The sequence below is a fragment of the Dipodomys ordii genome, unplaced genomic scaffold, assembly GCF_000151885.1.
Source record: "Dipodomys ordii isolate 6190 unplaced genomic scaffold, Dord_2.0 Scaffold25, whole genome shotgun sequence".
Lineage (NCBI taxonomy): Eukaryota > Metazoa > Chordata > Mammalia > Rodentia > Heteromyidae > Dipodomys > Dipodomys ordii.
This window is the reverse complement of record NW_012267241.1, coordinates 18,605,322-18,618,104: the sequence shown is the minus strand read 5'-3', so window position 1 is coordinate 18,618,104 and position 12,783 is coordinate 18,605,322. Positions and strand designations below refer to the sequence as shown.

Sequence of the window (12,783 nt, the reverse complement as noted above, 5' to 3'; positions counted from 1 at the left end):
GCACATTGGTTAAGCCATTCATTCATACTTCTATATATCCATTCATCCCTCTCATCTCCCCTCCTCCCCATTGAGGACAGTTAGATGCTAGGTATTATACTGGAGTAGTGTTCTGATAACAAAGGCTGAGGAAGAAGGAAAGCTCCTTGCATCACCTGACCCATGGGCCTGAGGAAGCTCTAGAATGAACCTCATTTGGAAAGAGACCTGGAGGCTGAGCTATAACCTCAGGGCAGAAAGTGATTGGTTAGTGGCCCAGGCAGCTGAGCACTAGGTGCAAAAGCCCCGGGCAAAAGAACAGGACTTTCCCTTCCCATAGCTTCTTTCTAGAGGTTTTGAAAATTGACAAGATTAAAGTAACAATGGGAAAGGAAAGAAAATAGAAACATTTTATACTTGTTCTTACCTGGAAGACAAACGTAATTTGTATAGAGCTATTTTATATCCTAAGCATTCTAATTCACTAAATAGTCTGTTACCTAAATGTGTTCTCCCTAAATAATCACAAAATTTAGCTACTTAGTTCTAACATGAGGAGTTATTTGGCAGTTAAAAGGTGTGTGTGGGGAGGTGTCAGCCAGTTCTCAGCCTAACCCCATCACCCTCACAGGCTGTGATTTTCTCAGTCTTTGGGACTCAGAAAGGACAGTACTCAGCTCTGGGTTGCCCTACACCTGGCATCCCTCCCCAGGCCTTGTCTAGGGACATAGTCCTTTCCTTCCAAGTTCTGAAGGGTTCTCCTGTACCGGCCAGCTTTTCCTTTGCTGGATCGGAGAAAAACCAAAAGGGAGTATTCTGGTGATCCAATTCTGATACTTGCCTTTTAGAAATTCTTAGTGATTTTGAGGAGTAATCTTGGTATAGCCAGGGATACAAAAATAAGTCTGTTATTTTTAATGTTCTTTAAATTTTTTCAGTGAATGCCTATCTATGGGGTATCATGATAATTCAATACAAGATGCAGAGATCACCACAAATCTGTAGAAATGGGTGATGGAAACTTCTGTTTGTTTTACCTCTCTGTGAGAAAGAGGTCTGGAGACCCATTCTGTCCTATGCCCAAAGTCCTCCATGTCCAGTCTGCTACAAGTTGACTCTTCCTTGTTCTTGATATGACCATTTCTGGGCTTTCTGGGCTTTTTGGCACCAGCTGGTGAATTACAATGTCATTTTTCTGATGCCAGGCCACAAACTAGGCAGTTCGTGTAGGAAAAGTGAGCAGTAGGAAATTATAGTGGCTGTTAGTGAAGACAGAGCCACGCATATGGGGACTCTCCCTCTGGGGACTGGCACCCTTCCTGCCTAGTTGCCCCCATCTTCTGGGGCCCTGGGAAAACGGATGGAGACTGTAAACTCCCTAAGAAAAGCAGGTGCTGTGTACAAACAAGCCTGAAGGGAAGGCTGGATCTGGTTCAAACACTTGTAAGCCAAATCACTGACAACAGCAATGACTGTGATGATCAATTATTTTAGAGACAGACTTTGCTTTAGATAAAGGTTCCCCAAGGATCACGTTTTGAGTTGTATCTGAAATGTTAATGGAGCCTTTGCATGGAATTCCCCTCTACCCACCCCCCTCATCCCCACCCCAGGAAGTGGTCTCTTAGTGAGCACACGTGAATAAAGAGTTCACACCTGATCTTTCCTTTGACCCCGTGGAGGACAGTTCACCAACTGAAGTTCCATAGCACTGGGCTGGTGGGTTCATTTGGGCTCACAGCACTCATGGCAGAGATGAGGGCCACACCTTTGGGGACCTTCCCTTTATTATCAAGTGCTCCAGAAATGGAATGTGGACATGACAGAGGTATGTTCACATATCCTTTAAAAAGAGAGGAGGATATTCAAAATGCAGAGTACCTCTATCAGAGGGTCCCTTTATCTGTGAAAATCCAGTGATGAGGGGATGATGTTTGTACCCCCTCTCCAGCTCTGTTCATGGGAAAGGTTATTTGGAATGTTGCTTTCTGGTTGTTAAAACTGCCCCTGAAGAACAGAAGTGTTCTCATCCACCCTCTAGTGCATAGCACAGTGCTGCTTGTATATGTGCTGTTTAGGAAATGGAGCGATGGAACAAAACTAGATTCACCACTTTTTTCTTTAGTCCGCTGGCTAGAAGTCATGTTATTGTTTACTTTAAACTGAGGAACATTATCTAGTTACAAGAGAAGCACATCTCTCTCTCTCTCTCTCTCTCTCTCTCTCTCTCTCTCTCATTTCTATGTACATCTATATAGATATATGCTTCTCATACATAGCTTTGTTGATTGAGGTAAGGTGCAGCCTACAGAACCATGAATTATTTCTTTGACAGTGAGATGTGTTGCCTTGGTTTGTACCAATTTCTTAATCATCCCTCCCATGAGTCATTTGGCTTTGAAAAAATTGACTTTTTACTCCTTCATTAGATATGATCATGGGTGCTTAGAAGATTGGTAGTGGATCACATGGGCTTTGGGCCTGGGCTGGGCTGAATCTGTCTCAGCATTGTTGAGAAGGAAAGATGGACCTAATGAATGGACAAGATCCACTGAGAGGGGGCTGGAAAGGTAGCTCAGTGGTAGAGTGCTTGCTTTGCATGCATAAGGCCCTGGGTTCGATTCCTCAGCACCACATAAGCAAAAAGAAAAAAGCCAGAAGTGGCTCTGTGGCTCAAGTGGTAGAGCGCTAGCCTTGAGCTGAAAAGCTGAGGGACAGCGCCCAGGCCCAGAGTTCAAGCCCTATGACCGGATGCCCCCCCCCAAAAAATCCAACAGATCCACTGAGATTTTGCCCTGAGAGACAATTAACTTTTTAGGCAAACTATGGACAATGCCTTTCATTTCTGTAATCATATTCAAAAGGGAGTGTCGCTGGTGCTTGCCACGCACATCTGAACCTCTAAGAATACTGGGTGTAATGTGTAAAGGAAGCATTGGAATACTTTTTAAAGAAGGTGCTGTCAAAATAAACGGATAAATTTCAGAATAAATTTTTCCCCTTTAGGGAAATTTTCTTGACTCTTACTAATCATTACGAAAATTCCTCTTAAATGAACCTAATCACAGTTTATTTTTCTTGGCCACCATGCAAGAGGATGAGGTGGACTTCCCAAACCTTTGGCCCTAGAGTTCTCATTGTTCTTGTTGCTTTAATTTTATTTCACTGATGCTGTACAGAGGAGTTACAGTTACATGAATAAGGTGGTGAATACAATTCTTGTTACCCGCTCTTTTGTTTTTCTTTGTTGTTGTTGTTTTAAATGTACTATGTGATTTTCTTTTGTTTCTTTTGTATGTTCTTCCCCCTATGGTACATCCCCTGTTGTCAGTGTATTTTGATTTTGGTACCCTGCATCTTGTATATACATTTGTCTAATTTGGGGAGTAGAAGGGGAATAACAAAATGGTGAAACAAGGACACAGGATGACCCATTGCAACAGATACTCACTAGATACTATGTTGGAAATGATAGTAGAGTTTTTATTATGACTTCCAAAGCACCTTCTCCTTTATCGCCTATGGTAAATGTCTTTTAAAAAGCCAAACAAAACCAATTGTTCATTGGATGAGCACTGCCTGAAGGAGATATTGTTTTTGTGTTTTCATAATAAAAATAGAGACGAGGCCATCGGTGTCATTAACAGGTGTGTGGTAGTAAGGGCATCTTTGCTCTTTGGCACAAGCAGCCCAGATATTCCTCCCTTCAGGTTAAGGCTGAAGCCTCCAAGCAGCTCACTGTAACACTTCCCCATAACTCCGTGGCGCCAGAAAGTAACTTCAATATATTTGTAAACATATAACACCCAAGTAATCTTTTTTTTTTTTTTGTCAGTCGTGGGGCTTGACTTCTGGGTTTGGGTGCTGTCCCTACACTCTTCGGCTAAGGTCAGCACTCTGCCGCTTGAGCTACAGTGCCACTTGTAGTTTTCTAGTGGTTTTATTGAAGATAGTCTCACGGACTTTCCTACCCGGGCTGGCTTTGAACCATGACCCTTAGATTTTAGCCTCCTGAGTAGCTAAGATTACAGGCGTGAGCCACCAGCTCCCCAATTCAAGTAATCTTGTCTGCTGATTGTGCCCATAGTGTACTGAAGTTGGAGAACTTGAAATACAGAACAGTACAAATATAGGCCAGAAACCAGAGTGCCAGCTAAGTCAGACCCTCAGAGTCCTGTGAAATTGAGCAGTTTCAGGGTTTTGTTTGGTCTGGACTTGCACACGCATGGTCAGAGAACATATGCATAATTAGCTTTTAACTCTGACTTCATCAAATTTGTTATTATAGAGCCCTTCATTATTTTTCTTAGCAGAGTAGGTTAAAGTCAACTAGGTAGAGGGAATATTTCACTATCAAAAGTGGGAAAAACTGTATTTAAGAAGAGGATGGTTGGGCTAGAGGCATGATGCAGCAGGAGAGTGTTTGCTTGAACAAATGAGACCCTGAAACCTTAGTACTACCAAAGAGAGGGGAAGAGGGGAAGAGAGGGAATGTTACTTCAGTGACGAAATGTATGGTTCTATTTGATGACTTAATTGCCTTTTTATCTTGAGGGCATATAAAATCGATTATTTTAAGGGGTATGGGAGGTGATCCCAGGGCTTCAAGTTTGCTAATCAAGCATTCTACTACTGGAACTCCCTCCCCTTCCTCCCCTGGGCAGTACTTTTACTTTTCTTTTTAGATAGAGTCTTGTGTTTTTGCCTGGGCTGGTCTTGGATTGTAATTCATTTACCTCACCCTTCCAAGGAGATGAGATTACAGGCATGCAGCACAGTACTTGGCCCCAAATCTTATACTATGTACATGGATAATATAAGAAGCCGTTCCCAAATCATTTCCTCTAGTTTTTTTTGGGGGGTGGGGGTGGAAGTATAGGGAGTGATCTGACATTGTACCTTTTCTCTTCTTTTGTGTCCAGTTCTTTGATAGCCTGGGCACATTTGGGCCTCATCTTGCCACAAAGTGAACAGTTCACTTCGACAGAAGTGGAATTTAGCTATTTGGCTGTTGAATCTTCTCATTACCCTGCCTGGTTGACTGGATGATATATTCTGCTGGGAACTTGGATGGTAATAACAGCTAAGTCCCGAGGGGTATTTGGAACAAGGCTTGACTCAAGTGGTGCATTGAAGGATGGCAAATGAGGGGCGAGTGTCCACACTGATAGTGAGGCTGGAGGCTGTTGAAGCAGTCTGCCCCACACAGTGCACTTTGCATGGAAGAACACATCCTTCACCTTATTGTCGACTGTCATTCCCACCTGTGTGTTGCAGAAGCATTCACAGAACTTGTGTTTCTGTATCCGATTCTACTAAAAATACTTTTAAATCCCAATATCCCATCTGGTTATTTTATGAAGCATTTATTCCATCTAGGAAAGTTTTGGTAGTGGTGGTTTTTTTTTTCCGTGAAGAAAAATTTAAACTCCTGCTATAACAAGTAGCTGTGCTATTATGTTTGTATAGCATAAAGTTTATGGGTTGGTGGCAAGAGCATTGACAGTATTCTGCAAGCAACCTCCAGAATTTTTCATCTTGTAAAACTAAACTTTTATTCTCGTTAAACAACTCCCCAGTCCACCCCCACCACCCCAGCTCCAGCTATTCTACTTTCCATGACTGTGAATTTGCCTACCTTATGTAAATGGAATCATAGTGTATTTGTCTTTTTAAAACTGGCATATTTTACTTCGATTATGTCCTCCAAATTCATCCATTTCCTTCCTTTTTAAAGCAGAATAGGCCGGGTGCCAGTGGCTCACGCCTGTAATCCTAGCTACTCAGGAGGCTGAGATCTGAGGATCGAGGTTCAAAGCCAGCCCGGGCACGAAAGTCCGTGAAACTCTTCTCTCCAATAAACCACCAGAAAACTGGAAGTGGCACTGTGGCTCAAGTGGTAGAGTGTTCGCTTTGAGCTGAAGAGCGCAGGGACAGTGCCCAAGCCCAGAGTTCAATCCCCATGACCTACCAAAAAAAAAAAAAAAGAATAATATTCCTTTATATGGCTATCAATGCTGGGCCTGCCTTTATCTTTTGGCCATTGTGACTTATGGTACCATATGGTAGTATGGTACTATTATTTGTTTTTTTTCCAAGTATATTTTAATCTAACCTTTTTTTTTAATTGTGAAAATACCATACAGAGGGGTTACAATTACATGGGCAGCACCTGTTACTTTTGGTTATTTTGTCAGTGGCTATCCTAGTGGTTGGCCCATGGTGGTCTTGATCTGCATTTCCTGTGATTAGTGATGTTAGTATCTGCCCTAATGTTAATTGGTTATTTGTGTATCTTTGGGGAAATGTCAGGGTTACCTGTTTTAAAATTCGTTGTTGTTGTGGAATTGTTGGGAATTCTTTATATATTCTGGGTATCAACTTTTACCAGATTTTCAAATAATTTCTCTTATTCCATAGGCCAGTTGCCTTTCAAGTTTGTTGACTGTGTCTGTGATACACAGATTGTGTCCTATGATATGTAGATGTTTTAAATCTTACTGTACAGCTTATCCGTTTGTACTTTTATCCCCTGTGCTTTTGGTGTCATAGGTTTGAAAGATTGCCAAGGTCATGAAGCTTTTCCCCTGTGTAGTTTATTAAGACTCAGTGTTTCCCTTCTGGATAATGTTACAATAGATGGCTTCTTGCACATAGCTGCTTTCTTACTCTGTTTACAGAAAGAAAAGTGAAAGACTGAAGCAGTCTTACTGAAGGTAATTTTGGATGGTACCAAGCAGAACAGAGGCCATCTCTTGTCCTGCTAGCAGAATCTGTTTCTGACCGCTGGGTCAGGCGTCCTGGAGGAGTGTTCCATACTGCCTTTTTAAAATTAATTATATGATGTTAACTCCAGTGGTTCTTTGTGGCTATGATTTTTAAGACATGTGGGTCACAGAAAAGACAGAGCTTCTGTTAAGAGCAGCAGGGGTGACTTCATTTTTTTTCTTCAATCTTCAGATGTGAGCTCTCATACCCATAGGGAGAGAGACAGATGATGGCCAGGGTCAGGTGACCCTGGGGAATCCACAGGGCCTGTATTCTTCACACCTTTGGAAGAAAGAAAAATCACGTTGGAGAATGTTTTTCTAAAAACTCCATGTAAACCCAAAATATTTTCAGAAAAAGTAAATAAACACTCATAACTTTCTCGCTGTTCACTACCATTTGTGATAGAATTGCATTTGAAAAAAGAAAAGTGTCTTCAGTGAGGGACTGTCTTAATTATGCTCAGTTAACTGGTAGAGAGATATTGTTCCCTCAAGAATTGAGGTATATGTTGGAAGTAATTGTACAATTTGGGGGTGGGAGAGATTGGGGGGAAAGTTGGAGAAAAGGGAAGGGGTAACAAGTGTGACAAGAAATGTACTTATTGCTTATGGAACTGTAACCCCTCTGTATATCACCTTGACAATAAAATTAAAATTATTAATAACATGAAATAAAGGCATACATTCCCTTACAATGTATTTCAGCACAGTAAATCTTCAGTCTAATTTAGACTATATTGGAGAAACTTAAAACATTTCCATGGCATTATTGGTATAAATGTAGGAATAAATCATAAAATCCTTATATTCTCAACAGGTTTTCTGTATTTCGGTGACTCAGTGAACAAAATGTAGAGACTCTGTATTATTGATGGTTCATTTTCACAAAGCCAAATACGGCAGTGATGACAAGCCTCCTGGACCGATGCCAATGACTTATGCCTGTAACTCTAGCTACTCAGGGGGCTGAAATTTTAGGATTACAGTTTGAAGCCAGCCTGGACAGGAAAGTTTTTGAGATTTTTATTTCCAGTTATTCATCAAAAAGCCAGAAGTGGAGGTGTAGCACACGTGATAGAGCACCAATCTGAGTGAAAAAGCTGAGGCAGCACCCAGCCCCTGAGCTCAAGCCTCAGTATTGGCACACATGTATACATATGTACGTACGTACATACATACATAGATAGAAGTCTCTTCATTAACAGATTTCCAAAGAATACCTTGTCTCTTGGAGAATATTTAGAAAATATCTTCAGTAGTTATACAGTGGGGTTACATTTCAGCTTGTTAATTTATGAGTATAATGTACTTTGACCAATGTCATCTCTTCCATCATTCTCTCTTGGAGAATATATTTGTGGTTTTTTTTTTAGGTTTTTATTTTGGAAACTTTTATTCACTTGAAATAACCAAGACAAGCTAACTCTTAAAACTCAGTTTAGGGATTCAGGGGATTGTGGTTGGCAGAAACTCAGGTCTGGTGAGGCCATGTTGACTTCCTCACAGTGTGGAGATGGCTGTGGCAGGAATAAGTGATTATTTGACTGAGCAGGTTGCAGACTGCAACTGGGTGAGGCCGCGTTAGGCTTCTGTAACAATTCTTGGCAGAAACCAACCAGGATCCCACATAAACTAACCAGATTCCACGAGAAATACCATAATACTTCTCAAGAACTGGTGTCCCTTTGACCTAGCCCCACCCCCCACCCTGCCCAGAGGCCTAGCCGCTACTTCACCACACTGAGGACCAAGCTTAGAACATGTGGACCTTTGGAAGGCCAACCACATCCAAACTGTAGCATGCCTTCTAGACAGATAAAATAGCTTAATGAATTCTAATGTTCCAGTCAGAGAACCCTCAATAATAACTAAGTCATGGCCAATCTCAGCATCCTGTGAGGTACAGGACAACCCCACAACAAAGCATTATTATTGCTATTACTATAATAATTGTTATTAGCACTATATATTTTGGTGCTACTATGAATGCTAACTTGTAAGTCCAGTTCTCTAATGGTTGCCTATATGCATATCTAAATGGGTGTTGTGTGTGTGTATATATGTTATTGAATGTTTGTTATTGAATGTTACTGTTTCTATGGTTTGATGTGTCTTATTTTAGAGGTCCTCCCTCAGTCTCTCTTATTCCCTTTAACTTAGAACTCTGTGCCATAGAATTTCCCATACATGGACTTTGCTGATTTTGTCACTGTGGTGGCCATCAGATGGGTGTTTTCCATCCATGCCTCTATAGAATAATTTCTAATACCCATCAATTCATCAGGAAGCTGCAAAATAATGGTAACTCCAGTTCTGTCATTTCCTGCTTCTGTAGAGAAACCCTTCTCTCCCCCTAACCTGTTGGTTCCTCTGAGTTCATAGACAAAAGGCAGGTTAAGTACCTGTTCTCTTCCCTTTTAGAATCTGTTCTCTACATAATGAATGGGTTCCATGGTGTTGTCTACTCACAACTGGTGAGGTTTTTTTAAATTAAAAGTATTACTATGAATGCTTGGTTTAAGCTTATTTGGTCTTTCCATCTGTTGCAGTTTTGGCCCTCGAGGTAATCACACGATTCCATCTTTGGCTAATGTAAACTTCTTTAAGACTTTAATTAAATTTTTTTCTTTCTGATGTAACAATATTTCAGGCTCTTCTTGGACATTTCTTGTCCCTGGCTTGGAATAAGCCATTTCTTGGAGGAGCCGGGATCTCTTCCTTAATACATTTAGTGAGGGATTGTTAGGAAAGTCTAGTGCTATGGAGTGATCATTGTTTCTAGGTCTTTTCAGTGAATGAGCTAGGAAATGTGTATATTTTTAAATATTAAAAGCATAATGTGTTAGGCCAAATGATGGTTGCTCATACCTGTAATTCTAGCTACTCAAGAGGCTGAGATCTGAGGTTCACAATTGGAAGCCAGACTAGAGAGAAAAAGGTCATTGAGACTATTTATCTCCAATTAGCCATTAAAAAGCCACAGCCCCAAGTAATAAAGCTCTAGCCTCGAGCAAAGGCAGTGACAAGAGCCAGGCCCTGTGTTCAAGCCACAGGACTGGCACCAAATAAATAAAGTACAGTATTGCTTGTGCCTATTCTTTTTATTTGTATTCTGGGTTTTAAATTAGTTTCATCCCATTTCCTATTCTTCCAGTCCTGGGTCTCAGTATACTTATTACAAGTCACACACTCAGCAACGTAACAACACTCACTTGTCCAGTAAGAGTATGGTTACTGAAGACGATTAAGATTGACAGGACATCTCTTGGGATCTGTTTTTTAAGGATATTTCATAGGAGGATTCTGTTAGGACACTTTACCTTCACTTGGAATAGCTCTACCCTGTGTGGTTATGCTTCCAACTTAGATGTACATTGAATTTGTTTTACTTTGGGTTTTTAGGGGTTGTGTGTTAAAATTTGATTTAGTATTAGCAATATGTATGACACATGGTTGCAAAGTCAAATCTACAAAGATCTGTGAAGTCAAATTTACTAAAGCTGCACCTTTGTTTCTTTCCTGCTCCCTCCTTCCCTCACCTTAGAAGTATCAATCTTTTAAACAAATACTGTGGGTTGTCCTTCATTGTAGGCTCCTGCGATAAGCCAGGCACCTGCTCCTTCTCCTTTCCCTAGTGTTGGTTTTCAGTAATCTTCCTCATACTCTTTGGGAACCTTTTCCAACCTCTAAAACCTAAAGTTTTATGTGGAGACACATGTATGTACCAAAACTAAGATGCAGTGAGTTAACCATACACCTGAAGTATGTTCAGCTGAAATCCCAAGTGAACCAAGTGAGCAAAAGCAGACAATATCCAGCCCTCCCAGCAGCCAGAACGAATTGTGTACATTGGGTTCTACACTTAAATGATAAGATGGCATGTGAAGTAATAAGGGCAAGGCTGGGAACCATGAATAATTAAGTGCCATCCTCTCAGCAAGCTAATTTTAGTCAAGAACCAGAAGCAAAAGTAGCAGCAGTAGGCCCCAGGTTCTGCTTCATCTCTTTGCCCCTGCAGGCCAGGGGAAGCTCTGGTCCTACATGGTGGGTCTGTCACTGCCTCCTTCAGGAATTCCTGCCTGTGATCACCTGCTGTGTGAAAGGCACTGGGTGTGGACATGGGAGCCAGTGACTTTAGGCCGCAGCAGTGCACCGTGGAATGAAAACATGATGTGTTCAAGGTGGAGTGGGAATGACAGACTTCCACAGCAGTGTGCTTGTCCAGTGAGGCTTGGGTTTGAGTGTTAGTTTGGGATTCTTGCCCATTGAGTGCACCCTCCTATTTTTTTTCTTGTTGCTCCAAGTATCCTATTATGTTGGGTAAACTGTTAATAACTGTAGAATTTGGGTAGGTACTAACCTACTCAAAGTTGGTGAAAAAGGTGGCGGCATAAGGTTAGCATTAGAAATTAAACCAATCTCAGTCCCCTCTGACCCCACCCTTCCTCCACTACTCCCGGGAGCAAAAGACTGATGCTACCTTCAGCACCTTACCTCAGCAATAGATTTGATAATGCATGCAAAAAATGTATCTTCAATATGTCTATCAAGCCTACATATGTGTGTATGTGTGTACATAGAGGATCACATTCTTTCTTCTCCTTACACATGTACATACATTTTTCACACAATCTAAATTTCTAGTGGGGGATTGACTAAATCACTACATACTTAAAAAAATGACCATATGTTTTAAAATAATTAGTGATGTTTTTCAATTAAGAAGGCAATGACAGCTTCTTTTTACTAAGATTTATAGAAATCTTAACGTTACATTTTAAAAAAATTTAAACAAATTTGTATTCTTGTGATTTTTTTTTATTGTTATAAAGGTTGGGAGGGGAAAAAGCAAAAGCAAATGAGGGCGGGGTAACTATTCAAAAAGAAATGTACTCGTTATCTGACTTATGTAACTATAATCCCTCTGTACATCACATGAAGCTTAAATTTTAAAAGGTGATCTATGGAGGGATTACAGTTACGTAAGTCGGGTAAAGTGTACATTTCTTTTTGGACAATGTTCCCCTTTCCCTTGCTCTCCCCCACTGTTACCCTCCCATCCCCACATACAAGTTCTATGATTCATTTTCAACATAATGTCTAGTAAGTACCTCTGCTGCATTTGTTCATCCTTTCAAAGTTTGCTTAGTGTTGGTTTGGTCTGGTCTGATCTTGGGTTGACTATAAAACTGGGTAGTGACTGTGCTGTGGTGGGAATGGCTGGATCATAGGGAGCCTTTTAATTCTTGGTGGCTTTTGAGGTGAAGCTTAGTGGTAAAACCCTATGATACATCCTGGAAACAATACTAATTTTATGTCTGAAAGGTTTTGCACAAGTTCTGTGAGACTGAATAAATTCAAACCTGGTACTATATGCCTCTAATCCTAGATACTCAGGAAGCTGAGATGAAACATGGTTTGAGACCAACCTGTACAAAAGTGAGATACTATCTGATGAAAATAAGTGGAGCCTGCTGGTATTTACATATACTCTCAGCAACCTACAAGGATTGGAGTTTGAAGCTGGCCAAGGAAAAAAGCATGAGACCCTGTCTGAACAATGAGCTAAAAGCAAAAGGGCTGGGAGCATGGCTCAAATGATAAGAGCACTGGTCTAGAACTGAAAGGCCTTGAGTAGGATGACAGTGTGAATGGACTAGACTAAAATAGAATAATACAAACCACCTGCTTTTGGCCAAGTTTGAGAATGTGAGATTGTTTCTCCCATCTTTATATTTACTGTTAACCTTTTAAGTTAAAGAGCTACAATTATAAAGTTTATGCCAGGTGCTGGTGGCACATGCCTAGAATCCTAGCTACTCAGGAGGCTGAGATCTGAAGATTGAAGTTCAAAGCTAGCCAGACAGGAAAGAACGTGAGACTCTTATCTCAGTTAACCAAGTCACTCTACCACTGTGACTCAAGTGGTAGAGATCTAGCCTTGAGCAGAAAACTCAGAGATAGTGAGCAGGCCCTGAGTTCAAGGCCCAGACAGGCACGCACACATACACACACACATACATGCATACACAGC

At 41.0% G+C, this 12,783-nt stretch overlaps 1 protein-coding gene across 1 annotated transcript in view; it reads left to right on the top strand.

Annotated features, from left to right (window-relative positions):
• Ttc39c (tetratricopeptide repeat domain 39C) overlaps window positions 1-12,783 on the top strand; it is a 90,964-nt gene that overhangs the window by 24,499 nt on the left and 53,682 nt on the right. The window lies entirely within an intron of this gene.